This window comes from Bacillus rossius, chromosome 1, assembly GCF_032445375.1.
Source record: "Bacillus rossius redtenbacheri isolate Brsri chromosome 1, Brsri_v3, whole genome shotgun sequence".
Taxonomy (NCBI): domain Eukaryota; kingdom Metazoa; phylum Arthropoda; class Insecta; order Phasmatodea; family Bacillidae; genus Bacillus; species Bacillus rossius.
In genome coordinates, this window is record NC_086330.1 from 109,403,232 (window position 1) to 109,431,212 (window position 27,981).

Genomic DNA, 27,981 nt, shown 5'->3' on the forward strand with positions numbered 1-27,981 from the left:
GCCCTCAGGTCAATTTGCTCCCAACTCTTTCAACTCCCGAGGAGCACGAGCAGGGATGTTAGACAGTGGCTCAACGAACCTGGTACAGATGTCACTAAAAGCTGGTATCTGAAGAAGAAAAACTGGTACACTCCAAGATCTTACACTGACAAAGATCCTGTAGATTTTTTTTCATAGATTTTATATATATATATATATATATATATATATATATATATATATATATATATATATATATATATATATATAAAAATGATATTTATATAAACTGCTTTAATACGATATATACTTTGGAAACATAAAAGGTTACACAATTGTCAACAAATAAAGTATGATAAGGTTGGTAACCTATTTTTTATTCAATCCGCACGCCATGACGGCAATACGGCATGGCGCTGTGATCAATTTCTACAGAACTAGCTTCTGAAATTATAAGATGGCCATAAAAACTTTAGCACCTAGTATGAATGGTTTCAATTAAATTAGCACTTAAAAATTTCTCTTAAAATGCAGTTTTATTAAACGTATACAGATGGAATTATTAAAACGCAACTATTCAAATTATTCGTCCACGCCTAATGTTAATTGGTAATGCATGGCGCATCGCGTATGGTCGATGTTCAAAGTTGGTATTTCTGCATACCAGCACAATTTATACTTGGTACATGGTACAAGACCCTGAAAAATGGTATGTGTACCAACAAGTTGGTACGTCTAACATCCCTGAGCACGAGAGACCTCGAGTCAAACAAACCTATATAGGTATTCGTTACTGAGTAACGGGTGCGGCATCTAGTAACGAGTAACGAAACGTTACACACGAATGCATTTCGTTACTCGCATCTTTCGTATGTTTCACGCATGCGCGCGCTTATTCGTTACAAAGAACGATGTTTGTTTATTAATGAAAGTATAATTTGGAAATTCGTTGTCCAAGTTTTTTACTGTTTATTAAAGGTATTGTGTGTGTAGACAAAGTTTTAGATTCGAACAGAAACTACGTAAGAAAGTATTTTTTACAAATTATAAATATGTATGTTTTTGTTTTTTATAATCGCGTATTTTCACGTTTTATGTTCTTATCTTAAAAGATATATTATAATAAAGCCGCTCTAATAAGAGTTAATTGTTTCTTGGTTAACAAAAGCTGTTAATTATCAAATATTTTTAATTGTTTATATTCGATTTATTTTTATTTACGCGACGTCATACTGTACGCGTACGAAATACGACTCGATTCGATGCTGTTACATAACATAGCATGTGCCATGTCATGCGGTATCAGAAGTAACGAGTAACGATACGAAAGTAACGAGTTCTAATTGTTATAGTAACGAATACATACGGGTACACATTTTTTCGTTACTTTTACACCTCTAGTACATAGTGATGGGCAGAACGGTTCTTTTGACCGAACCGGTACTTTCGGATCAGTTCCGTGAAAGATTCGTTCAGAACGATTCGTTCATCTCGGTCATTTCGTTCTTTTCTGTGAATAGGATCTGGCTCTTTTATCAGGTGTCGTAACTCGTTCATCCTTTAGAGTATTGGCTACGTGTTTGCTTCCAGCCTCCCCTCGTTATCGCGTGACCCGATAACGAGAGGAGGCTGGATCGCGTGGGTGGTTATCTTTATCTACTCTGCATGGGTAAATGAAATTTCAAACGTCTAGTTGTATACTGACTGTTATAAAATTATTGACTGTTGATCGCTGCAAATGCTTCATGCAGTGATTCTATATAATACGGGAGCATTAAATCTAAGAATGTTAGGTACGAAAGTGATCTTTCTTAACTTTAATTTGTAATCGCACTATTATAGCCAGTGGCGTAGCCAGGATTTGTGTATGGGGGGTGTTAAGAAGCCTGCAAACCCCCCCCCCCCCCCCGTATTAAAGCGGGTGGGTTCGGGGGTCCCCCCCCCCGGGAAAATGTGGATTTTAAGGTGTAAAATAGTGGTATTTAGCTGTTTTCGGTACTTAAATTTAAATATTGTAATGGTAAATTTTTATTAATTGTTAATATGAAATTTGTTTGAGTGATGAATAAGAAATTTAATTAAAATTTGCTGCTAAGGGGGGGGTTTGAACCCCTAAAACCCCCCCCCTGGCTACGCCCCTGATTATAGCTAGTACTTGAACATTGCTTTTCGTAGCCAGTGAATCACAGTTGCGTATATGAAACAAGATTATTTATATTGTATTACTTTTTAAGTTACAAATATTAATATACAGGCTATTTACACTCTAGAGAGAGTAAAGTGTTTACATGTAGACCAACACATTTAGAGAAAAAAAGACAAAAATTGAATACTACTACTGCGATTCAGTATGAAGAGAGAAAAATGAAGTAGGTACATTAATTAACACCTAAATGGTAAGTGTGAACATTTGTAGTTACTTTCCCTGTTATTTTTAATTCATGTTTTTTTTCCCCCCAAATTTGTGTATGTGAATGTGAAAACGCAATTTTAAACCACTACTTAACAGTTGACATTTTCAGGTATAGATACTTTTCATGTTACCCTATTTTATTTGATCAGTTATCGTTTGCTCTTATGAACATGCTCACGCTGTGATTACTAATTCTTCAGACTCCTGACGTCATGAATCATTTCACGAACGAATCAGACCGGGCGCGTGGCCGGTTCTCTCATCTCGTTCTCTCGTTCTCTCCGCGTTTTCGTTCTTCCGAATCTTTCAAGGTACCGGCTCTCAAAGAGCCGGTTGGTTCTCTCGTTCTCTCCGCATTTTCGTTCTACCGAATCTTTCAAGGTACCGGCTCTCAAAGAGCCGGTTCTTTACATCGCGAACGAATCGCAAGATTTCGTTCTCTCAAAGATTCGTTCTTTTTGAACGAATCGTTAACGAACGACCCATCACTAGTAGTACAGTGAGGTTAATAAGTTTGTTGATAAATTTTGTCCGCCGAGCAAATCAGTATACGTTTTTATAAATTGGTGTGGTTTTACGCTTGTCACATACATGTCTGAAATAAAATTAGTATTTGCTTTATTCAAAAATGTAGTAATGGTTAAAATCTGGCAGATTCGTCTTGTAAAGAATTTAGTGCTAGAAAGTGGGGTGAATAGGAAAATCCCACGTGTTTACTGTCCTAAACCAGAAGGTAAGAGATACAAGAAGATAGACTTGTATAAAGTTACTAAAGCAAAGAATGGTGTAAATAGTGGAAAATTGTCAATAAGAAAGGTTGCTAACATGTACAACATTCCATACACAGTGCTACAAAGACATGTAAAAATGCCAAATCTTAAGCATCAGGGGGGACAGCTAGCCCTTTCTGTCGAAGAGGAAGAAATGTTGGTGGATAGGATCAAGATTGCTGCTGAGTGGGGTTATCCACTTGACTCATTTTACCTGCGATGCCTTGTAAAAGCCTATTTGGACAGGCGAGGGCGTGAAGGACTGCAGTGACCAATTTCAAAAACAACTTCCCAGGAAAGGACTTTGCCAAATCATTCATGAAACGTCATAAGGAAGAGATTTCTTTGCGTCTGTGTCAACATATCAAGAGAAGTAGAGCTGCTATCTCACATGAAGTGATCATTAAATTTTTGGATAATCTTGAAATAGGTAACACTTCTTGATGTAGGTACCACCATGTAACATTGAAAATTTAGATGAAACGAATTTACGATGTCGTCGAGCGGGCTGATCCCCTTATTGGTTGTGCATGTTCTTGGGCTAGCTTAGTTGGGGGTGGGTTTCGGGCCGCGTGGCAGTTAAGAGGATCTAGCCAGCTAATAATGAAACTACATAGGGTTTCGTGGCACTCACTCTTTTTATTGACCACTATTTGCACTGGCACGGGGCTATCGCAGTTCCCGCCTACGACCGTTCTTAGGTGAGGCCTGACTACACGAGAATTTCCCCTTACACGGCCGCCTATGTGGGAAGTAGTAGGTGACGGCGTAGCGGCGCTAACCGATGGCGTTTGTCCCAAACCGGCAAGGCTTTGATTTCCTGTCCTATAGCGACTTCAAGCAAGCACTACCTGCGGACACAGTTTCTGAATAGTCCCATTAATATGGCGAGGTCTCGTCCATGACACAAAGGTACTATTTTATCCTAGGCAATGCACGACTATACAAGCGAATAAAGATATATATATACATACATACGAGAGGAAAGGAAAAAAATTAAGAAACACTAATAAAAAAAAACTAAACTATCTACGATAAGGCGACCCCTTGGCAATAGTTGACATACTAATCTCCATAGTTCCTAACTGCCTGACACGACTCAACGACTGTTGCTGATCTATTCCCCGCGTCACTCTGGTTAAGCCCGGAGGTCTCTATGCTCACCCGTTTCACTCGTCTTCGCGAGAGCTCGCGGCCGACACGTCTCTCCACCGCGGTTCTCCAGACACGACTCCCGACTCCCCTCGCGACCGACCCCCTCCCCGCGCGCGTCTCGTCCCGCCCCTCACTTCCTCGTGGACGGGAACCCGCGACTTGTTCACCCCGTGCATAATAAAATACATGTTATTTACCCTTCTAATTTAAATTATACATGATGGACGATATTATAGTTTTTACAATAAAAATTATGTCCTGCTGAAAGAAAAGAAAATATACATACAAAACTACGTCGGAGGGACACTGGTTTATTGAAGGTGGTACCACTGGCTCCCGCACACGTCCGCGCACAGAAGAAGGCGGTGACGCGTCATAACGGCCTGCAGGAGCTAGGGTGGCCTCTGGGTCGACGTCAACGAGATGACCCAGGTATAAAGAAAGTCATCATTAAAAGAGGCTGTAAGTATCCAGAGCGCATACTTAACAGTTCTAAATCTAGCACATCCATTATGTATGCTGCTGTAGCAGATGTAATTATCCTACCACCATATGTTGTTTATAAGTCTGCGCATGTATATGACTCATGGCATAGAGGTGGTCCAAGAAATGCAAGATTTAACAGAAGCAAAAGCGGATGGTTCGACTCAACTTGTTTCGATGATTGGATTGAAAAAATTGCTGTCCCTTACCTAACGTAAAATCAGGTTTTGCTAAGGCTGGAATCCACCCATTAGACAGAAATAAGGTCCTGAAAAGACTTCCAAATCTTTCACAAGCTGAAGGAGAAAGTGGCTCCAGCATTACCGGTACCAGTACCATGAATGAATGTTTTGTGAATTTTTTAAAAGAAATGAGATTTTCTGATGTGCCGAAACCACGTCCTTCTCGTTCAAAACTTCATGTTGAGGCTGGCAAGAGCGTTGAAGCTCTTTCAGATTCGCAGGAGGAGGAAGAGGAGGAGAGAAACAACTCTTCTGACAATGAAGATGATTTAATGCCGGCAAGTGATGAGTCATCTTCAGAAGAGGAATTTCAGATTCAAACATCAGTTCCAATTAATTGTGTCACAAAGTTTGGGAAAACCATTTCTAATATTCACTATGTTTCCAAGGGATCTGTCAAGGTTGGTGACTGGTTGCTAGTTAGTTTTCCAATCACTGGTTTGAGACAAAAGTTTAAACTTTTTATTAGACAAGTTGAAGAGGTGTTCACAGAAAATTATTTTGAAGGGAAGTTTTTGCATTCTAAGGCAACCAGAGACAACAGTGGCTACATATATGTCTTTCCTGATGTTGCAGATGTAAGCAAGTTTTCTTATGAACAAGTTCTTAGGAGGTGTGATCCTCCAGAACAGTTTTGACGTGGACAACTGAAATTCAGTGTCAACAGCAAGTCGTTCACATAGGTTAACTTTTGAATGTATTGTATGTAAATAAAAATATTGTGCATACATATGTACTTAACTAAAAACTTATACATGTGAAAATAAAATTAGGTAATATTTTGATTTATTCCATGATTTTTCTTGTAATTTTTTCCTAGTTAGCAATGATGATTGTAATTTTTTGTTAAAATATCAATGCATTATTGCACTAACAATGTTTTTAAACACATTCTAAGTGATCCTATCCACCCCATGCGCGCCAGAAAACAGATTACTAGGCAAAACAAATATGTGATCCTATTCACCCCAACTGGAGGGTGAATAGGATCAGGCATGTTTTTATTATCTTTTAATTATTTAATTAGTCATTTCGTGAATTTTACCACATGTGCCTTAAAATAGAGGCCTAGACAATTACAATGAACATTTCATAATGTCCTCCAAGATTAAAATAAAGGCACACAACTCCAACAAGTTTTCAAATTGATCCTATTCACCCCATTTTACGGTACATTCTATTTAATAAAACAATATATCAGCTGTATACCTACAGGTAGGTTGCATTTATTTTTTTCAGGTATACATCAAATAAGGAAATGCTTGTGTTTCCTTCTATTCGATGGCCGTTTTGGTAGTAAAGTACGGCAAATACCATCAATGTTAAAATTTTATTGTAAAGTAAACATTGTATTTAATAAAAAGACATATCAGCTCTATACCTACAGTAAGGTTTTATACCTGGAAAAAATAAATGCATCAAATAAGAAAATTCTTGTGTTTCCTTCTATTCCATGGCCGTTTTGCCAGTACTGTACGGCACATACCATGAATGTTAAAATTTTGTGTAGTTAACATTGTATTTAATAAAAAGACATATCAGCTTTATGCCTACAGGTAGGTTGTATACCTGAAAAAAATAAAAGCATCTAATATGCTAATACTTGTGTTTCCTTTTATTCCATGACCGTTATGCCATTACTGTAAACCACATACCACAAATTTTAAAATTTTATTGTGTAGTAAACATTGTTTTAATAAAAATACATGTCAGCTCCATACCTACAGTTAGGTTTTATACCTGAAAAAAAAAATGCATCAAATAATGAAGTACTTGTGTTTCCTTCTATTCCATAGCGGTTTTGCCAGTACTGTACGGCAAATATAATGAATTTTAAAATTTTTTGTTGTGTAGTTAACATTGTATTTAATAAATAGACATATCAGGTCCATACCTACAGTTATGTTTTATACCTGAAAAAAATACATGCATCTAATAAGGAAATACTTGTGTTTTCTCCTTTCCATGGCCGTTTTGCCAGTACTGTACGGCACATACCATGAATTTTAAATTTTATTGTGTAGTAAACATTGTATTTAATAAAATGACACATCAGCTCTATACCTACAGTTAGTTTTATACTTGAAAAAAATAAAAGTAGGTATCTAATATGCCAATACTTGTGTTTCCTTCTATTCAATGGCCGTTATGCCATTACTATACGGCACATACCACAAATTTTAATATTTTATTGTGTAGTAAACATTGTATTTAATAAAACGACATATCAGCTCCATACCTACCCAAAGGGTAGTATGTAATCCTGGGTACATATGTATGTACATACATAACATATTGACAATAGATGTCGGAAAGAAGGATTGTTTAAGCTCGAGGACACATAAAAATGGTCTGTCAACGTTTAGTTTAAAATCGTAAAAAGATTTTAAATTTTGTAATTGATGTAGTTTTTGAATTGCCAATGATAAATAGGCGACTAGCCATATATTCTTAAAGAAAATTTAATCCTCTACAACTGTTTCTAACGGAAATTTTATCTCACGTCAACCGTTTGGACGCTAATTTTCAAAGTTTTCCAAAAAACGTGAGGTAAAAACCTGATTTTCAAAATTACCCAATTTTCCGAGGCGTGTATCTCGAAAACAGTTTGGAATTTCGAAAAAGTGTAAATTATCAAAGTTGTAGAGAATTTTATTAGCTTTCATTTTATATACAGCATTTTCATCAAAAAAATGCAGTTTTCGTGATCTTCACGAAAAAATGTAAAAAAAGGACATTTAACCCCCCTCCCCCTAGCGCAGGAGTCCCCTCCCCCAGGACTTTTAGTATGTTACTCAGGGCACCTCCCCCTATGTTTGTGCCAATTTTGGCTTCTATCCTATTTTTTCCTACCTCATGCCCTTTTTTCGTTTTCGTTGCCTGGACTAAGGGTGAAGCACAATAAAAGTAATTTCCATCAAAAAATGTAACTTCCAAATTTTATGAAATTTGATCTAGATACTTGGTGTGTGGATAGTTTGAGTTAGCAAGGAACCATAATATTTTCCAGATAAAGATAACTAGGCCTACATACAATACATGCAATTTAAAAGCACAAAATACAAATACTTTTTTTTTAAATAGGTACTTAAGTCTCTGGGCTCATTTGTATCTATATTCAGAGCTAAGTAGTTTTCAGTAAACACAGTGACAAATTTTTTTGCACAGCAAAACTTTTTTTCTTTTCAGGTTTCTAATTGTGACACTTTTTTTTTTAACTTTTACTTAGAAACGTTTTTGTGAGATCTAAATTTAAAACTACACAAACTAGTGAACTGGCATGAACTTATGTTATATTTAATAAGTTTTTTTTAGTTGCTTTCTATAAATATGTTAGGCATTTGTCTATTTGCCAGCTACAGCAGAATACTGGAATGAAAATAATAAAAATCACAGAATTTTTTATTTTATTGAATTTATTTTTTAATGAAAATACAACTGTATGCAGCACAAGCATTAAAAGTGGCATACATACTTGGAAATTAATAATCTATTAAGTACATTTACAAGTTTATAATACAGTTGGCAACAGTGCCAGGAACTGCATGTTCCAACATTACCTTGCTGTCTTTTGTACTGCTCGAATCTATGACACTTAATAACAGGCAACAGGGCTGAAAATCCCATCCCGCTAGACTAGCCGCAGCAGAAAGGGCTGCTCACGTTTCCTAGTGGCTGCACCACCAACACTGCTGGAGATTTCAAACTGCAGTATAACTGTCCCATTAGTGAAATGGAACCGTAAATGGTACACTCTTGAAGCAGGAACCAGTACTCAAAGGTTAACTGTTTTTATGCTTGTTGCTAAATACTCTCCAGGTACCAGATTCATCCTTTAACACAGTTGCACAGCTTAACTTAATCACATGTTACAAATCCAGAGGCTAATCAATACATTCTGTGTTAATCACTACAGTACCATGCACTAATTTGTGATTTTTACCTACTTGCTATTTCAATAATAGATATTTCCCATGTGCTGATGAAAAACCAGTTTTGTTGAAAAAATAATTTAACATTTATAATAAACATTTTTTAAAATTCAATCAGACCTAAAATTAATAAAAGCATCATGATTGTGATAATACTAAACAAATTACTATTGACTGCCTGCATAAGTAACACAGAGTTCTTGAAATACCATTTACCATCACACTGCTTCAGTTGTACTATAATGCACATTATGAAGTGAATATAGGAGGAATGGGGAACTAGTGATAAATCATACAAAAATAGAACCAACTTAAATCACGCTCCCAAATTCCAAATGCTTAGTTCAATTTAAACAAAATATTTTACTAATTGTTCATATTTTATTTGTATTGTGGTCATAGACAACTGTGGTTAGTTATACATGCAGTGTAGGTATGGAGTCTAAGTTGTTGACTGTTAATATTTGCAAAAACAAAAAAAAAAATTATACCTAACATTAATATGTAGCTAGTCCTGGCTGTACAACTCATCCTACCTTATCTCATTATCATGTTTTTAATTTTTCACTGATAAAATAAAAAATAATGGGAACAGCCCTATCTTCTGCAGTTTTTCAACAACCATGAATAGATCCGTATCACAGTGCTCGATAAACCTGTTGTAGTCAACCAGTCACAATAAGTGGGTAGATAAAACATTAAGTTTCATTACATGATGCAATACAATAAAAATAACATATAGTACCTACATATATTTAGTGGCATTAAAACATCTATTTTATTCTTTTAAAATTAATTTGTATAGTTATAATTAATACTCCATACTAAAGATAATTATCACTTAAATATCTTAGCAGAATATGGTAACTCATGGTGATAATGTTTCCAACAAATAGACTTGCAATCGTAATGTTTTATAAATTATCAGGACACAAATTTCAAGGCCTTGCCATTTCATTCCATTACAAGTTTGTTTAAAATCTTACATTGTTGTGCATTCTATAATTCTCAACTAACAGCAGATTGAAAACAAATATATTTCCATTCTCAATATTTTTAATGCAGATTTTCACACAGACACCATATTTATTTGCTTAGAGGATGTGGATTTTCAAGTTACGTAGATTATTTCCGATTTTATATATATATATATATATATATTCCATATTGTAAATAGCAGAAGGAAACAACTTAAAAATCATTCATGATCAATCTAGAAAACACATACAATTTTTGCATTGTAATTAAAGTATACTTCATTTTGTTTTTAAATAAAATTTTGTGTATATTGAAGGAAAAATTGAAATCAGCATTGAGTAAAATAATATAACCTTAGAAATATTTCTGTAGCAAACACTAAAGCACTTTTAAACTTGCGTTTCAGCATGCAACAAAAACTCTACTTAATGAATCTTAAATTTAATGAGTGGTTCCTAAAAATTATAAAATAACAACTTTAGACTTTAAATTAAAATAGTTCTAAAGTAATTTTCATAGCCATGCCATTGTTGCTACCCTCAGCTGGAACGCCACAATACATACAGCCACAATACATACTGAGAAAATGTTGCATGTGAATGTGGAAAGAGACCACTTGCAAACTCTGACTTCACAAGAAACCAAATTTAAGTCTATATAATTTTTGTATTTCTTAAGTTTAGCAAATGTGCATGGAAAGTATAAACAAAATAGGGGTTCAGGTTAAACTACTTTGCTTTTAATTTGCAACATATAAAAAGAGACCATAACATAAAAGTAAAGCTTGACAGATTACAAAAGGCTATGTGACACAGTCATATAAGACGAGTGGCAGTTTTAGACTTGCAACTAAACTTTCAAACTTGCATAATGTCTTACACCCTGGAAAATACACTTATTTTTTGTTCCTGAATGCACACTATCAAATATTATTTTCCAATAATTCCAAAACATTTATGAAGTTTACATAGTAATGTTTTTTTCTCTATGAATTATGAAATTATGTGATATATTGACGTCCCTCGGCTTCAGGTCCCCGTTTTCCCGTTGAAATAAATGTCCTGTTATGCCCGTACTGCCCTCGTCGGAGAGGTGTGGGTCCAGGCTAACGTGGCCGGGACCGGGAAAGGCGGGACCTGGAGGGAGAGTGAAGTGATTGCGAGGAATGTTGGTAGGTTGTCGCAAGCAGAACACGGCATTAACGAATTTCACGAGCCGTCTTTTATTAACGCTTATAAAGTCCTGCCGCAGCCTGGCGGAACCGTCGCGGAACAAGTGCCCTACCACGGCGACACGGACTCCCTGATGACGGGGCGGTTCTCAAATACGTTTCGGCGCGAATCGTAAAGTTTATTAATGCTAGGCTGACCCAGTGAGAAAGGGCCCGAAGACGGAACGCTGTACATACGCGGCCCGTTACGTAATGTTCCGTGGACGGCGAAAAGTTCAGAGACTCGTAGCACCACGTTCGCGTTGTAGAAACTGCCCGCTAGACACGTCTCCCGATGACTCGTAAGTTAACAATGCTAAGCTGATTCGCGGTGGCAGCTCAGCTGCCGTGACCGACTGCGGACTGAGCGAACGTTCAATCCCGAGCGCAACGTGCGCGGCTCGCGGAGCAACGAACACGTCTGTCTCCGCTCGAGACCAGGACGCGACTGCCTCTCCCCGCTCGCCCGCGGGCCGGCGCCCGCGGGTGGCGGGGAGGGAGGGGAAAATCGGCCGGCGTGGGAGAGAGCTCCGTCCCGCGGCGCGCCAGGCTGCAATTACATACTACGGCGAAACACTTCAGAAAAAGTTATTGAATTATTTACAAAGACATACACGAGACATTAATTACACAGCGAACTTGCACAATGAATAATAAATAAAATAAGTTAATTACACACATTCAAATCCCTTAATCGTTTACAAATATATACACACTGAAATAAAAGATAAAGTCACATAGAAAAAACACTCGTTGGCATGCTAGGGCGCACGCGGGTGCGTCCCTGGCCGTCGCACACACTGGGGTTCACTGGGGGGGAAAATAGGCCCCCTCAGGCCCGCGTCGGTGGCCAGGTACGGCCTCTGTATCTGGGAGGGTACGACGACTGTCGTCATATGCCCCCCCTCTCCCGAGGCCGTCCTGGCCCCCGACGCCGACCTAGACCGGCAGCTGCGTCCGCGTCCGGCCACTTGTCTGGTCGTCGGAGCTCGTCACGTCATTCCGTCCGGGTCGGGCAAACTGGGGCAGGAGCTGCATCACGCTGCAGCGTAACCCCCCGTCGGTCGTTTGTCTTACGTCGCGGGGTTTGCGCTGACTCCCCCACTCGTAGTCCCGGAGGTAGTGGGGGGCCGTCTTCTCACGCGTGGACCGGCGCAACGCCGGTCCCCTCCCCGCGTGAGCGGTCATCCTCGGCTCCCCGGAAGGCAAGTCCAGGACCACCTGCTGGGCCCTGTCGACATCGCCCTCCCCACTGAGGAGCCGGACCGTTACCCCGTCTGTCACGTCCTTGCTCACGTCCGTCCCCGTCACCCGCCGTTCCCAGGAGTGGACGTACCTCCGTCCACGTCTCTGGGTAGGCTCCGGCAACGTCACCACTGGTTCACTCAGGTCGACCAGGTCGCCCTGAGCAGTGTTGTCATGTGTTACGTCCTCGATGAGCGGTCCATCAGTGTCGTTGGCGTAGGCGCTGACGTCATCAGGCGGGAGCACCCGGTCCACGAAGCGCTCCAGCTCTGCCATGCTTGCGCCACGCGGACCCCTTCCGCCCCTTCTGACGGGCGTCCGTTCCCCGCCCCCTCTTGCCAGTTGCCAACCACCGTTCCCCTTTTGCTGTCCCCCCGTAGGAGGCTGAGTCGGTGTCGTCGTGGGGGCCCGTCCATGTGTCGTGCCCCAGGTGTCGTCGTCCCTGTCAACGTTCCTGCCAACCCCCTGCAGTGACTTGGGGTGGGCGTGTCCTCGTCGACGTCCCTGATCCGGCTCCGGTGGCGTCACCACGGGGTCACCGAGGTCGACCAGGACTCCTACTGCGACGTTGTCATCGGTCCTGTCCCGTGTGTCACCGTCCCCGTCAGCGTTCTCGCCTGCCACTCGCCGTGACCCGGGGTAGGCGTGTCCCCGTCGACGTCCCTGATCCGGTTCCGGTGGCGTCACCACGGGGTCATCGAGGTCGACCAGGACTCCTACTGCGACGTTGTCATCGGTCCCGTCCCGTGTGTCGTCGTCCCTGTCAACGTTCCTGCCAACCCCCCGCAGTGACTTGGGGTGGGCGTGTCCTCGTCGACGTCCCTGATCCGGCTCCGGTGGCGTCACCACGGGGTCACCGAGGTCGACCAGGACTCCTACTGCGACGTTGTCATCGGTCCTGTCCCGTGTGTCACCGTCCCCGTCAGCGTTCTCGCCTGCCACTCGCCGTGACCCGGGGTAGGCGTGTCCCCGTCGACGTCCCTGATCCGGTTCCGGTGGCGTCACCACGGGGTCATCGAGGTCGACCAGGACTCCTACTGCGACGTTGTCATCGGTCCCGTCCCGTGTGTCGTCGTCCCTGTCAACGTCCCTGCCAACCCCCCGCAGTGACCTGGGGTGGGCGTGTCCCCGTCGACGTCCCAGGTCCGGCTCCGGCGGTACCACCACAGGGGCGCCGAGGTCGGCCAGTACACCTTCGGTGACGTCATCCTCGGCCTCGTCACCGTCCACTGGTCCGCTGTCGTCGTGGTCGTACTCGTCGTGCGGGTCGCCTATCAGTCGAATGTCGTCCCTGTGCACCTTAGTTGTCCGTCCGTCGGCGCGACGCACGAGGTACGAGGTGGTGCCCAGTCTGTCTACGATCTCCTGTGGCCCCGCCCACTTAGGAGCCAGACTGGCGCAAAAGCCCCGCTCGCCAGCCGACAGGTGATGACACTTAACAAACACCTGCTGGCCAGGCTCTAGTCGTGCTGGGGGCTGGTGCGTCTGCGGCGTACGTCTAGTCAGGTAGTCAGCTTGGCGACGTCGGGCGTCTTCGCGCAGATCGTCCGTGGTCATGTTGTGCAAGTCGGGGGTTGCGCGCGCTTCCCCGGGCAGGGCGAGGTTCCGGCCCTGCACCAGTTCAGCGGGGGAATGGCCCGTGACCGCGTTCGTCCGACGGCGCAGGCAAAACAGCAGCGTCGGCAGGTGCAGGTCCCACTTGGTGTGGTCCTCGTCCAACCGGATGCGCAGCTGAGTTTTAATGTCCTGATTCCGCCTTTCGGTCGGATTCGCGCGCGGATGGTAGGTGGGCGTCGTGTGATGCTCCACCCCCCAACCCGCGCAGGACACTCGCCAGCTTCTCCCCGTGAACTGCACCCCGTTGTCCGTCAGCAGGACCGCGGGGTACCCGTATCGCGGGAAGAACTCGCGCTCGAGCAGGGCAATCACGGTGCCGGCCTTCACGTTTGGTACTGCGAACGCCTCCGCCCAGCGGGTGAAGACATCCGTGACCACAACAATGAATCGCCGACCACGGGACGTGCGAGGATACGGCCCCATAATATCCACCGCCACAGTGTGGAAGGGATTCCGGGGCCGTCGTGGGACCTGCTGCTCCTTGCCGTCGGGTCGCCTGGACTTCCGCTCCTGGCAACGCAGGCAGGCCCGCACGTAGCGTCTTACTTCTGCCGCGTCGCCAGGCCAGCGGAACGTCCGTCTGACCTCACGCAGCGTCTGCTCCGCGCCCGGGTGTCCCGCCAGGGGGTGGTCATGCAGGTAGCTCAGGACCCAGCGCCTGGCCTCGGGCGGCACGTGGGTCCGCCACCCGCTCGACCTGTGAGCCCCCCTGGTCTGGAGCGCCCCGTTCAGGCTCCGGCAGCCCGGTATCACCCCCTCCCCACACTCTGTCAGTCGGGTCCGGGTGTCGGGGTCCCGGAGTTGCGCCGCGTGGACCCACGCCAGCAGGTCAGTCATAGTCTCGGGTCGCGCGTCAGGTGCAGGAGCAGTGGGGCTTGTCAGCGCGTACAACGCGCACGGTCGCGGCACCGAGTCCTCTACCCCGCGCTCACGCTCAGGGAGGAGCACTTCCTCCCAGCCCTGGTCGTCGTGGAACTCATTCTCAGGGTCCGGATTCCGGGACAACTCGTCGGCCAACTGATTTTCACGTCCAGGAATGTGCTCGACCGTGAACGAGAATTCCTGGATCAGCATGGCCCACCGAGTGAACTTAGACTTCCGGCCCTGAGCGGAGTCCAACCAGCGGAGGCATTGGCTGTCGGTTCTCAGCGTGAATGAGCGGCCCTCGACGTGGTGACGGTACCTCTGTAGGGCCCAGACCACCGCAAGGCACTCTTGCTCATTCACGTGATACTTCCGCTCAGCCTGCCCAAACTTGGCGCTGGCGTACTCGATCACGCGCCTCTCGCCCCGGTCATCCATCTGGTACAACACCGCCCCCATCCCCTCCTGACTCGCATCCGTCTGGATGAAGATGGGGCGGCTGGGCACCAGGCGTGAGAGCGTGTGACAGTTCCTGAACCGGCGCTTCACCTGTCGCAAGGCCTCGTCCGCGGCGGGGGTCCACCGGAACTTAGTCTTCGGCGACAGTAGGTCCGTCATCGGGGCCGTCACCGTGGCGAAGTCGGGGACGAAGGACCGCAGCCAGTTGAGCAGCCCCAGCAGCTTCTGGAGCTGCTTCCTGGTCTTCGGTGCCCCCTTTCCCTCTATTAGCTCCAACTGCTCAGGTCGGGGGCGGCACCCCTCCGCCGTCACTATGTGTCCTAGGAACTCTATTTCCGTGGCCCCAATGTGGCATTTCTTTGGGGCGCACGTCAGTCCGTGTCTGGCCATACGTTCTAGCACCAATGCCAGATGGTGCGCGTGTTCCTCCCACGTCCTGGACCAGATGATAACGTCGTCCAGATAGGCACTGGCGAACTCACCAATGTACCCATCCAGAACACGTACCATCAGGGCCTGGAACGTGGCAGGGGCGTCCATGAGACCAAACGGCATGGCGCAGAACTGGTAACGTCGACCGTCTGGTGCCGTAAATGCCGTCTTAGGGCGGTCCTCCAGACATACCGGCACCTGCCAGTAGCCTGATTTTAAGTCTAGTGTCGTGAAAATAGTGGCGTCCCCCAGTCCTGCCAGTGCGTCTGTGATATTGATCTGCGGGGGCGGGGCGGGAATGGTCAGTTTGTTTATCGCCTTGAAGTTTACGCAAAAGCGTAGACTTCCGTCTTTCTTGGTGGCCAGCACCACCCGTGAGTTATACGGGGAGGTGCTGGGTTCCACTACCCCGTCACGTAACATCTCGTCAATTTGAGTCTGTATGGCCTCCCGTTCCCGGATGCCAAATCCGTATACCTTCTCAAAGGGAGGGCGGTGCGGTACCATCGGTATCCGGTGCTCCGTCACGTTTGTCCGTCGTAGCCGGTCCGCGGCCGCAAATACCTGTGCCTGAGAGGTGAGGACATGGTTGATGACATCGACGTACTCCTCTGGAACACCGTGCTGAAGGTCTTCTAGGCGAATGACTGACTGAGGGGGACTGGGGGGAACCTGGTGCACGCCGTACACCGTCCAGCGCCCCTGGGTGCCGAAGTGCATCCGGCCAGCTCGTACTTCCACGGTGGCGTCGACCTCGTGCAGCCATGGGACCCCCAGAATCAGCCCCTCGCGGAGCTCGGGGACCACCCAGGCCTCGACGTGGCTAACGTGACCAACGATGCTCATTGTTACCTGAGTGATGCCCCCTGCTGCAACGACGGCATCCCTGGTGGCCAGCTGCACCAGCTCCCTCCACGGTGTCACTGCCTCCGCTCCCACCAGGTGGGCCGCGATGTAGGTTCGGCTGGCGGCGGTGTCCACCAGGGCCAGCATCTCCCGCCCGTTAGCGCGGACAGGAATTCGCAGCAGCTCCGGCTCCTCGGGGCCGACCTGCCCCAGCTGTGCAGTCGTCTGTCCCCCACCGCCCCCGGCCACCTGGCCGTCCGGGCGTGGGGAACTCGCGGCGAGGTCCGCGGCTCGCTCCGGCGCCGACGTGTTGACGTTCCGGTGGTCCACCTCGTCGACGACAGGTCGACGAGGCGGCTGGTCCGGCCCTGGTATAACCGGCCTCAGGGCCGCGGCGGTGGCGCCGGCAGTCAGCTGTCCCTGCACGGAGATGGCCGGCGGGATGCCTGCGCTGATGCTCTGGTTGTCCGCCCCGTCGACGGCGTATCGACGAGGCGGCTGGTCCGGCCCTGGTATACCCGGCCTCAGGGCCGCGGTGGTGGCGCCGGCAGTCAGCTGTCCCTGCCCGGAGATGGTCGGCGGGATGCCTGCGCTGATGCTCTGATTGTCCACCCCGTCGACGGCGTGTCGACGAGGCGGCTGGTCCGGCCCTGGTACACCCGGCCTCAGGGCCGCGGTGGTGGCGCCGGCAGTCAGCTGTCCCTGCCCGGAGATGGCCGGCGGGACGCCTGCGCTGATGCTCTGATTGTCCACCCCGTCGACGGCGTGTCGACGAGGCGGCTGGTCCGGCCCTGGTATAACCGGCCTCAGGGCCGCGGTGGTGGCGCCGGCAGTCAGCTGTCCCTGCACGGAGATGGCCGGCGGGATGCCTGCGCTGACGCTCTGGTTGTCCACCCCGTCGACGGCGTGTCGACGAGGCGGCTGGTCCGGCCCTGGTATACCCGGCCTCAGGGCCGCGGTGGTGGCGCCGGCAGTCAGCTGTCCCCGCAGTTGCCTCGGCATGGGGACAGCTGATGAGGAGTAGTCCCGTTGTCCCCTGCTTCCCGGCGGCATACAGGACGTTAGTGCGGTAGGCGCCGGTGGTGGTCGACGTGTTCTGTCAGTTACTGGGACTGCCGGTGGCTGGCGGGCCGGGGAGCGGCACCCAGTTGTCCCTCCGCCCCCGGTCCTGCGTTTCCCGCCTGCGACGTGTTGCCTTCGCGCGCCTCCTCCCACGCGGCTCTGGTGGGGCAGAGGCGATGCCAATGGTACGCGTCCGGGCAAAAACGGCATCGCGGCGGACGTTCGTCCCTCTCTCTCGTATCTGTCCGCTCGTGACGTCCTCCTCCTGTCGCAGCTGGTTCCGGGCGTTCCCTGGTGCCACCGCGGTCTGTTGTCCTGCGCGGTCCCGCGCCGCCGGCGTAGCTCACCACGGTCAAGTCACTGTCCGTGACCTCTGTGACGGTGACCCCTCGCGGCCCCGAGCGAGCACGGGGAGCTCTCGCGCCCCTGAGTGCCGTCCTCCACTGCGACATGTCACGTTCGATCACGCGGGCGAGGGCCACGAACTCCTCCGTGTCACGACCAGCAGCCGTCCTCATGAAGGGGCGAAACTCTGGCAGCAATTGTTCGACAATGGTTGGCAACGCCGCACTCACGTCCCCACTTGTCCCCAATCGGCGGAACATGCGTAACTTCTCGTAAATGAACTGCTCTGCACTCTCGTCCTCCTCCTGGTTTCGGCAATAAAATGTCCGCAAACACATTGCCCGCGCCTGATCGTTATCAAACCTAGTTTTGACTTGGCGCACAAAATGTCCCCACTCGGTATCAAAACTCCCGGCCATTGACCACCAGTTCCTTGCCTCGCCGCGGAGCTGTCCCGCCACTCGCGGCGTCCACTCCGCCCGTCGCACTTCGTACAGTTTTAGGAGGTGTTCACACTCCCGCAAAAACTCCCGCGGGTCCTCGTTGTCTCTCCCCGCAAACTCTGGCAACTCAAACTGCGTGCTCACGTACCGCACTACCGGCCCATCTGCGTCCGCGTGCCTGTCCCCCTGTTCCCGTTTACTGTCCTCAATTGTGCTGTCCGTGCTGTTTGCGCCCTCGGCCGCGCCGCCGGACCCGCAAACCTCGTTTTTTACGTCCATTTTCGCGGAGTCTCCCTCCTCACACAAGTCCGTTTCGAAACTGATTAGATCGTATCTTTCTTGTCCCGCCTGTTTCCACGCCATCCTGTCCTCCTGTGCTACTGATCCGCGGATCGTGAACACAATCTCCCCCAGTAATACAATACGATCCTCCCCAGCGCGTTATCTTCAGTCCGGGATACCGCTGCACCGCCGTCTTGTATTTCTGTCCCCCACGACGCGCTATCTCTCGCCGAAACGTCTCGTGTTCGCGCCGTTCCCGCGCTGCGTTATCTCCCGCCGGCGCGCCGGCGCGACGTCTCGAATTCGAGCCGCTCCCACGCCGCGCAGCCGCACCTGCTTCCGTTCTGTCCTGCACCTGCGCGCTTGCGTGCGCTTGCGTGCGCTTGCGTGCGCTTGCGTATGCTTACGGCCACACTAGTTGGGCGCCAAATGACGTCCCTCGGCTTCAGGTCCCCGTTTTCCCGTTGAAATAAATGTCCTGTTATGCCCGTACTGCCCTCGTCGGAGAGGTGTGGGTCCAGGCCAACGTGGCCGGGACCGGGAAAGGCGGGACCTGGAGGGAGAGTGAAGTGATTGCGAGGAATGTTGGTAGGTTGTCGCAAGCAGAACACGGCATTAACGAATTTCACGAGCCGTCTTTTATTAACGCTTATAAAGTCCTGCCGCAGCCTGGCGGAACCGTCGCGGAACAAGTGCCCTACCACGGCGACACGGACTCCCTGATGACGGGGCGGTTCTCAAATACGTTTCGGCGCGAATCGTAAAGTTTATTAATGCTAGGCTGACCCAGTGAGAAAGGGCCCGAAGACGGAACGCTGTACATACGCGGCCCGTTACGTAATGTTCCGTGGACGGCGAAAAGTTCAGAGACTCGTAGCACCACGTTCGCGTTGTAGAAACTGCCCGCTAGACACGTCTCCCGATGACTCGTAAGTTAACAATGCTAAGCTGATTCGCGGTGGCAGCTCAGCTGCCGTGACCGACTGCGGACTGAGCGAACGTTCAATCCCGAGCGCAACGTGCGCGGCTCGCGGAGCAACGAACACGTCTGTCTCCGCTCGAGACCAGGACGCGACTGCCTCTCCCCGCTCGCCCGCGGGCCGGCGCCCGCGGGTGGCGGGGAGGGAGGGGAAAATCGGCCGGCGTGGGAGAGAGCTCCGTCCCGCGGCGCGCCAGGCTGCAATTACATACTACGGCGAAACACTTCAGAAAAAGTTATTGAATTATTTACAAAGACATACACGAGACATTAATTACACAGCGAACTTGCACAATGAATAATAAATAAAATAAGTTAATTACACACATTCAAATCCCTTAATCGTTTACAAATATATACACACTGAAATAAAAGATAAAGTCACATAGAAAAAACACTCGTTGGCATGCTAGGGCGCACGCGGGTGCGTCCCTGGCCGTCGCACACACTGGGGTTCACTGGGGGGGAAAATAGGCCCCCTCAGGCCCGCGTCGGTGGCCAGGTACGGCCTCTGTATCTGGGAGGGTACGACGACTGTCGTCAATATGTTTATTTATTTTAAAGGTTTTGTTTGTTTTAACTAGTTGAATACATGTTTTAAATCTGTGATTTTAAGAAAGTGATACAAAATAATTTATAATTATGGTTTAGTCAAAGAAAAACAGTTTGAAGCAAAGCATTAATTGTGATTATCTTAGGTTTAATGTAAGAACTGAAGTTTGGTCATTGAGGTGACTACACAAGAAAATGTTCTAGAAAAAGAACAGCCTGTATCGAACCATCCTTGAAACAAGAAGCTTTTTTACTATTGTGAATAGTTTAACATAAAGTTATTAAAGGATGTGTGATTAATTCATGAAATATTATTCCTGACTATATTGAAGTTTCTATGGTTGATAGTATAGAAGATTATAATTATATTTGACTGATTTTAAGTTATTTTCAGAAGAAAGTAAATCATCGATAGAAAAGTTCTATAAGATAATCAGAATATTCGTCAATTTTGGAAATTTACAATTACGACCAATAAGGACAACAAATCTACTGTCAATTTGGAATAAATACGACAAGGAAATTAAACTCAGCTGCATAGTTCATAAGAGGTGGCGATTTCAAGACAATGTGTTCACCAGTTCTTAGCAAGTCCCGGACCTAGAAGGAAGGAAGGAGGAACGTTGGTTGGTATGATCGTCCCAATTATCCACCCAGCCCAGATGAATTCAATCTTGGACCACTATCTAGTCCTAAGATTGGATTCCAGATGACCACAACTCATGACACGGATTATCATGTGGAGAGCAGTTAAACATGTTGATGTAAGCAAGGAAATATCAAGTAAGACTGTGGTTGGTTGTGACACTATAATTTGCCTGAAATTTACTATATTTAATAGAGAGTACACCAATCCCTCGCATAGCACGTCTTCAATTAATGCGAATTCAGTTAGCACGATGTAAATTTTACTGCCCTAGTCTCGAATAGCACGTCTGTAAATTTCAGTTAGCACGAAATCGCCACAGGCTAAAAAAAATCTCGGAAACGACGCGACGTCAGGTATGGAATTCGAGGGGGGAAGAGTGGTTTGGAATGCGAGGGGAAAGAGATGCGCACGCAGATAAACAAACACCGGGCCGTACTGTTGATGCCCGGCCGCAGACCAGGCCGTACCGTTGATGCCCGGCTGCAGACCAGGCCGTACCGTACAGAAACCAAAGCAGATGAAATTGGACACGTTTTTAAAAAAAAAAAAGCAAGATGATAGTGTTAATTTCACCCCAGAAAATATTTAACTAACTTTTATGTTTTGTATATGTACATATTGTACATACAGTAAACTCCCGGTATATCGCGCCCCGATTGATCGCAGAATCGGGTATATCGCGGGTCAAACCATGTCCCCCAGTCAGAAATGAATAATAATAATGGAATAAATGGTTGACAGCCGATTAGGATAATTTTGCGTTGTAACTAACAAACTAAGCATCGGGCAGAAAAAAGCCTAGGCGTAGAAAATGTCCGCAGTAAAATTATAAACAAGATATCTCCGTACATTATTCCTCTATCTTGTATGGTTTTCAAATTATGGTCCAATCCAGCCCAGTGATATTTTCTGAAACACTAGTTCTTAACGTCGCTTTATCTCACAAATGAAGCATCGGACAGGGGACCTGATAGAGCCCACCGTCCAGCGACATTATCCAGCGTGACTCAGCTGGGGATTGATGTTGGATAGGCTTGGTTGTCGGCAAGCGCTGGGTAGGGAGAGGCGAGCCGAGAATATGGAGAGAGGTAGAGATTAGAGCGGGCAGAAACACAACGAGGGGGAGTGGGGGAGGGAATGTGTTCCCGCAGCACACAGGCAGAGCATGAGTCACTTGACTGAGCAGCGTCCCTGCGTACAAGGCAAAATCAGGTAGTCCGGTGTTTAAAATTCCACTCCAGAATCTTAATTGGTACTTTACTGGACATCTGTATATAAATGTTTTGTTACAACTTAAACCTACAGACGTAATATTATTGGGTAATTCATTGTATTATACACGTTCATCTTTTTAATTTGGTATAATGTTTTAACATTAAATAGTAAAGTAAATCAGCTAGGGTATTTTTAATCTTTGCCCAGGAATTCCCAGTGGTCCAATACTTACGTGAACCATACTGTACCACTTTTGCCGTGAGGTAGTAAACAAGTCCCGGAAATGTTTATGTGTAGCGGTCTTCCGACCTTTAACCAGAGGCTGGGGAATATAACACTTGCCGATCCGAGCCACACACACTCAGCAACTCGACACAGCGTTTGGTGAAATAAATAAAGACAAAGTTTAACACGGTTTTTAATACGACGTCACTGATTGCGCTAAAATTAAATTGGCGCAATTTTTGTTTCCCACATGTGACCATTTATAATTTACTGTAAGCATGGATAATAAAGTTTAACCACTTGACACGATAGACGATTCTTTATTTTTTATAGTACGAATGCTAGAATCGTTTTTTCCTTTATCTGCGGCCTGCTTCTGCAAAAGACAAGCTATCTGTAAGTAAATCTAGAATTTTTATTTTGTCAATCAAACTCGGTACTTTGCGATTCATATTCAGTTTGAAGTATCACTACGGCCTTTCTTTTTAGAAGACTTTGACCACAGAATCGTGTGTAACCGCACACACTGCACTTACTTTGTTACGGACACTGACGAAGCAGATACTGTGGCTAACACCACGAGACTGGCAGCAGCAGCTTGTGTGCCGCACATGTGTATGGCGGCGTGTGGCGCGCTCGTAGGCCGTGCGACAAACTGTGCGCGGCACGCGGAAAAATAAAAACAATTCAACATTTAATATTTATCTTTAAAATTTAATATTTTTATTTTTTCACCCGTGTTTAGTGGAAACTGCGGATGCAAAGTCCGCACAAAGGCGGGCCGTCTATACTGTGCGTGCTTGCCGACCTATTAGAACACAGGCGGTGTTTTATGCCTTTTGACCATGGTCACATCGAAACATCGCGGTTATGCAACAACGCGGGTAAAAGTTATGTCCCCCGACAACCGCATTAAATAGGGAGTGTACCCGTATTTTAATGTTATGTTTGTGCTCTAGGGAAAATCTAAATCTGTTTATCTGTTAACTGATTTGTTTACATAGCCGCTTTTATAAGAGGTGTGCATAACAAATTAAATGTTTACATATGGCTGTGTGTTTTAAAGTTATATAAAACCGGTTCTTAATTTCATAAAAGTGTTTTAATTTTGTTAAGTTTTAAACGTAATAACAAAGGATCCAGCTGCTTGCAACAGCAGGCAGACAGACAGACGCGCGCGCGTGTTGAAGGTCACGCCTGGGCGGGCAAGCCAACCTGCTGACTGACGGTAAATATGTTACCACTTATCTCCCGTTACACTGTGCCATGTTTTATTTATCTAACGTATTCGGTGGTAGGCTTAAAAAGATAAATGATATGACATTTTCAAGTATTATTCTACGCATTTATATTATGTAAAGATTACTTCCCTACACATCTTGGAACACATTAAATAATTTAGCCTTATATTTATGGGGACTAATGCTTCAGAATACGCGATTTCGATTAACACGAACATTTTTAGGAACGAATTAGTCGTGCTAAGTGAGGGATTGGTGTATTTTGTATCACTGTCCGGAACTCAACCAAAATTCATTGTAAAGAACTATATCCCAGGAATTTCAATTTTGCTAAAATAATGTTTAAACACTAATTCTTTGATTCATAATGTTGCATGTAAAGACATTCAACAATTTTACTTTATGATTTAATCATAAACTTTGGATACTTTAATCCCAGAGGTCTAGCTCTTAAAGCACTGAGTTCAAGTCAGAGTACTTACCTACTTATATTTGGTAGTGAATTTAATTTCATACCAAGTCATTATTTTGAATATGATATTTTGAAGGATTATCTGATTTAGTTTGTTTTTCTTGGACAAATAGAACTGAACAACGGTTAGGATCCTTAGCTTCATTTAAACCAAAACATGTTTGTTAATATTTTCTATATGTGAATTATACTCAATAATTGATGTAAGGTATGTTGTTCACGTAATATGATCAAGAAAACGTTAATAATTAAATTCAGTTTGATTTATTTAAGATAATTTTTCATTTTGTTATTTCATGGCACCCTTTTGAGCTTACGCAAACTTTTTGTGTCTATTCCAAGAATTAGTTGGTTAAAATTTAATTACTTTCTTAGGAGAACATACTAATGTTTTACCCATTATTATTATTGAAATGATTATGTTTAAAACTTTAATTTGTGTTTTTAAAATTTTTTGTCATACATGACATGAAACTTTCAAAAGTTCACACTACAACACATTATTGAACTTCAGGTAGAGGTGGGTCGAAAAGTAACAACCTGATACTTTGTCACTGATACGCTCCTGTATCAGGAATGGCAAACGAGTACACTTGAAAAGTATCAAGAACTTTAGTATCAGTTCAGAATTAGCCTGGAACAACACCACGGCCAATGTGCGCAGAACCCGATCGCAGATGACGGTCACTTGGGCGGAGCTTGTGAAAGGGGAGGGAGCAGGAACGACGAATAAGGGATAAAGAAGGGAAATAATGTAGGGGAGGAAGCGCAGGGGAAGGAGTTGAAGGAGAGGCGCAAAGCAAAATTGTTACGAGTCATTTGGTTATTTTCCCACATCAAAGTACGCTCAGTGCGCAGTGCCTGCACAGTCTCGTTCAATAATAAAACTAATGAAATTTTAATATTAAAAAGTACATTAATACAAGATATAATATTTATATTTGTGCACCTAACAGCTATGAAAATGCAAATAAATTCTCAGTTGACACTAATAACAGATGTAATCAACATATGGACTTTTTTTCCGAAAACAATTAGTAACTAGTGTTTTCATACATTAAAAGATTACGATTTTATCAAAAATTAAAAATAAAAAAAACAGATACGTACATTAGTGAGCATACTATATCAATGTTTACGTTTCAAATGTTTCTTCAGATTAGTCGATGATGATTTATAACTCAGTTTTTGTTTACACAAATTACAATTAGCAAACTCATTATTTTCCGTAAAAAAATTCCACACAAATGAAGTCTTTTCCTGCACTTATCCATTCCTTATTTCACTATAAAGATACTAACTACAAAGCATGACAGCCCGCAACAATGTACATGGTGGTAATTAATACACGGCCAGGACGAACTGCAGTGAATGTTGAACTGATTGATACTGGCTGTATCAGGCGGGCATGAGAGTAACAGAGGTAGAGAATTACCGGGCGTGATAAATAATGTATCAGAGACACCGATACTTTTTTACGCTGGTGATGACGGCACGGAGGATGTGTACCCTGTAACGAGAATGCTGATACCTTGTCGCTTCCTGGGACCACTACTGCTCTGATACAAAAGTATCAGAGACTTGTACCTAGCTACATTACTGTATCAGTATCAGGTTGGAACAGATACCGAAAATTGCTGTAACAACCCACCTCTAACTTCAGGTGATTGTTTAGTATCCTGTTTTTGTGTGTATGTCTTGACTGCATGACATGTCTCCATTATCCAGGCTGCAATGAGTGTCATGTAAAATCTCACACATACTCTGTAGTTACAGTAGGACAGCTCAGCTACACGGCTGTATGCAACCATTAGCGCAACAGCTGCATCGGCAGGGCCAGGGCTAGCACAGATCCAGGCAGCAGCTCGCAGCTCTACCCAGCACCATACAATGGCTACAGCAAACCTGCTGAATAAATGAACTCGACAAGAAACATTGCCAGATATAGACAAGATTAAATTCACAAAAGGTGAAGCGATCCAAGCCCAAATGGCATAAACGAAACTGGGATTTTGATATACATACCTATAGGGCTGCCAAAATTTTACAGCCATTTTATAAACCCTCAGGGTTCAAAATAAACACTCGGTCTCATATCCCATGTTGATCATTTCATTTTCTTGTGTTCACTGTTATTTAAGGGCTTTTTTCCTGTAAATTTATCATGATAGTGCTCTTGTATTTTATATTTGTCTCAAATTTTGTCAACATATATTGATTTACTAACTATTATCCATGGTGATAAAAGTAACATGAGTGTTCATAATCACTAGTGTGATATTTACAGCTAAAAAATATTGTTTTTGAAGTGAAACTTTTTTGCCGAGGGAGTTACAGTGTTATGACAATTCCGATCACATGATGAGAACACTTAGGTATGTGGTGGGGGAACCGGGAGAGAAGGGGAATAGTTAGGTACGGGTAGAAGAGTAAAAGAGGAAAGTGCGTCAGTGGTGACGCCACTCCAACACGTGCACGAGCGGTCGAATGGGAAGATGTCAAAGGAGGGAGGAATAGGTACGAAGCATAGCATGTTACATGCTAGTTGTTACAGCCGGAAGGGGAGACAGCAGAGGAGAGGTAGAAATGACGCAGCAGATATGCTACAGAATTCTCTTAACGCTGCTTGTGTTTATTTACTCCTCAGTTTTTGTAACGGCTAATTTACGGTACCATATTTCTTTTATTTTAATTAAAGTATCTACAATATATTTATTCTTGTGGAAAAGAGTTATAGAGTTGTACTATTAACTTTATAAGTATCATTCATTTTTATGTGAATAGTGTGACTGAAAATGTAAAAAAGCCATACAGACTTAAGAGGTTAGTTTTATAAGTGTAATTTATTTTTGGCATGTGAGCATTGTGATTTGAAATGTGAAAAGAGTTATAGACTTTAAAAGTTTAATTTATGTTTGATTGAAGTGTTTATTTGTTCTTTCATTTTATTCAGGTGGAGATCATGTTTTAACTTCATGCCTAAAAAGAACAAAAATCCAGAAGCAGATAGAGGTTATCAAAGGCAACGTGGGAATTAACAGCCAAAAGAGGCACCAAAAAGTGCCAGTGAACAAATGCAAGAACAGGCTGCGGAAAAAAATTTTTTTTTTTGAGATAGTACCCGCATCCTTACTATTCTCATTTATATCTCTTATTCAATAAAAAATACTAATAATTTATCCCTGCCTATACTTAATAAGCAAGAAGTTTCACTTCTTTTGTCCACACACACATTTTTTAAAAATAACTAGTAAGGAAAGTTATTACCAAAAAATTAAATTCAAGACAACTATTGTAATTATTTAGACGAAAATTCCTTAAATAATAGTAATGACAAGAAAATCATGTAACCATTACTGCATGAGACCTAGCTTTAAGGACATGGTTCTTCATTAAGTACCAAACCTGTGGGGTTTTGTTTAGTTATGTTGTACTGAGATTTCACTGAACTAATATGTCCTTTGATCTAAAAAGGAAAATTAATTTACTGTAAATAGAACATGTGCAAACAAGCATTTTCTCCTTTTACATCCCAGCCAACTCTTAAGTGTTGAGTAATGTCATTCAAAGTTAAGCAGAACTAAATAAAGATCTATGAAATATCAGTCCTTAAATTACATGAAGCATCTTGCCCAACAATAATACTGCATTTAAACTTTTCACACACATACAATTCAGTTTCAGAGATGATAATTTTCTAAAATAGCCAGTAAATATAAAATATATTTAACAGTAGCAAAGTTGGGACAGTACCATAATTTTAATACTCAGTACTTGGTACGGTTTTCAGCTTGATGACCTCGATACTTTGATACTCGATACATTTAATAAAACCAACCTATTTATTCAAAATTTAACAAACAATTGTGTATGTACTAGAAAAAATTTAAA

At 44.8% G+C, this 27,981-nt stretch overlaps 1 long non-coding RNA gene across 2 annotated transcripts; it reads left to right on the forward strand.

Annotated features, from left to right (window-relative positions):
• The first annotated feature begins 1,659 nt into the window (after positions 1-1,659).
• Positions 1,660-27,269, forward strand: LOC134541954 (uncharacterized). Of its 2 annotated transcripts, XR_010076707.1 has the most exons (4): positions 1,660-2,375; positions 20,870-21,052; positions 25,861-26,059; positions 27,044-27,269. It is a non-coding gene; the product is annotated as an uncharacterized LOC134541954 (long non-coding RNA). The 2 variants fall into 2 exon arrangements; XR_010076706.1 differs by having other exon boundaries at positions 20,870-26,059.
• The last annotated feature ends 712 nt before the right edge of the window (positions 27,270-27,981 follow it).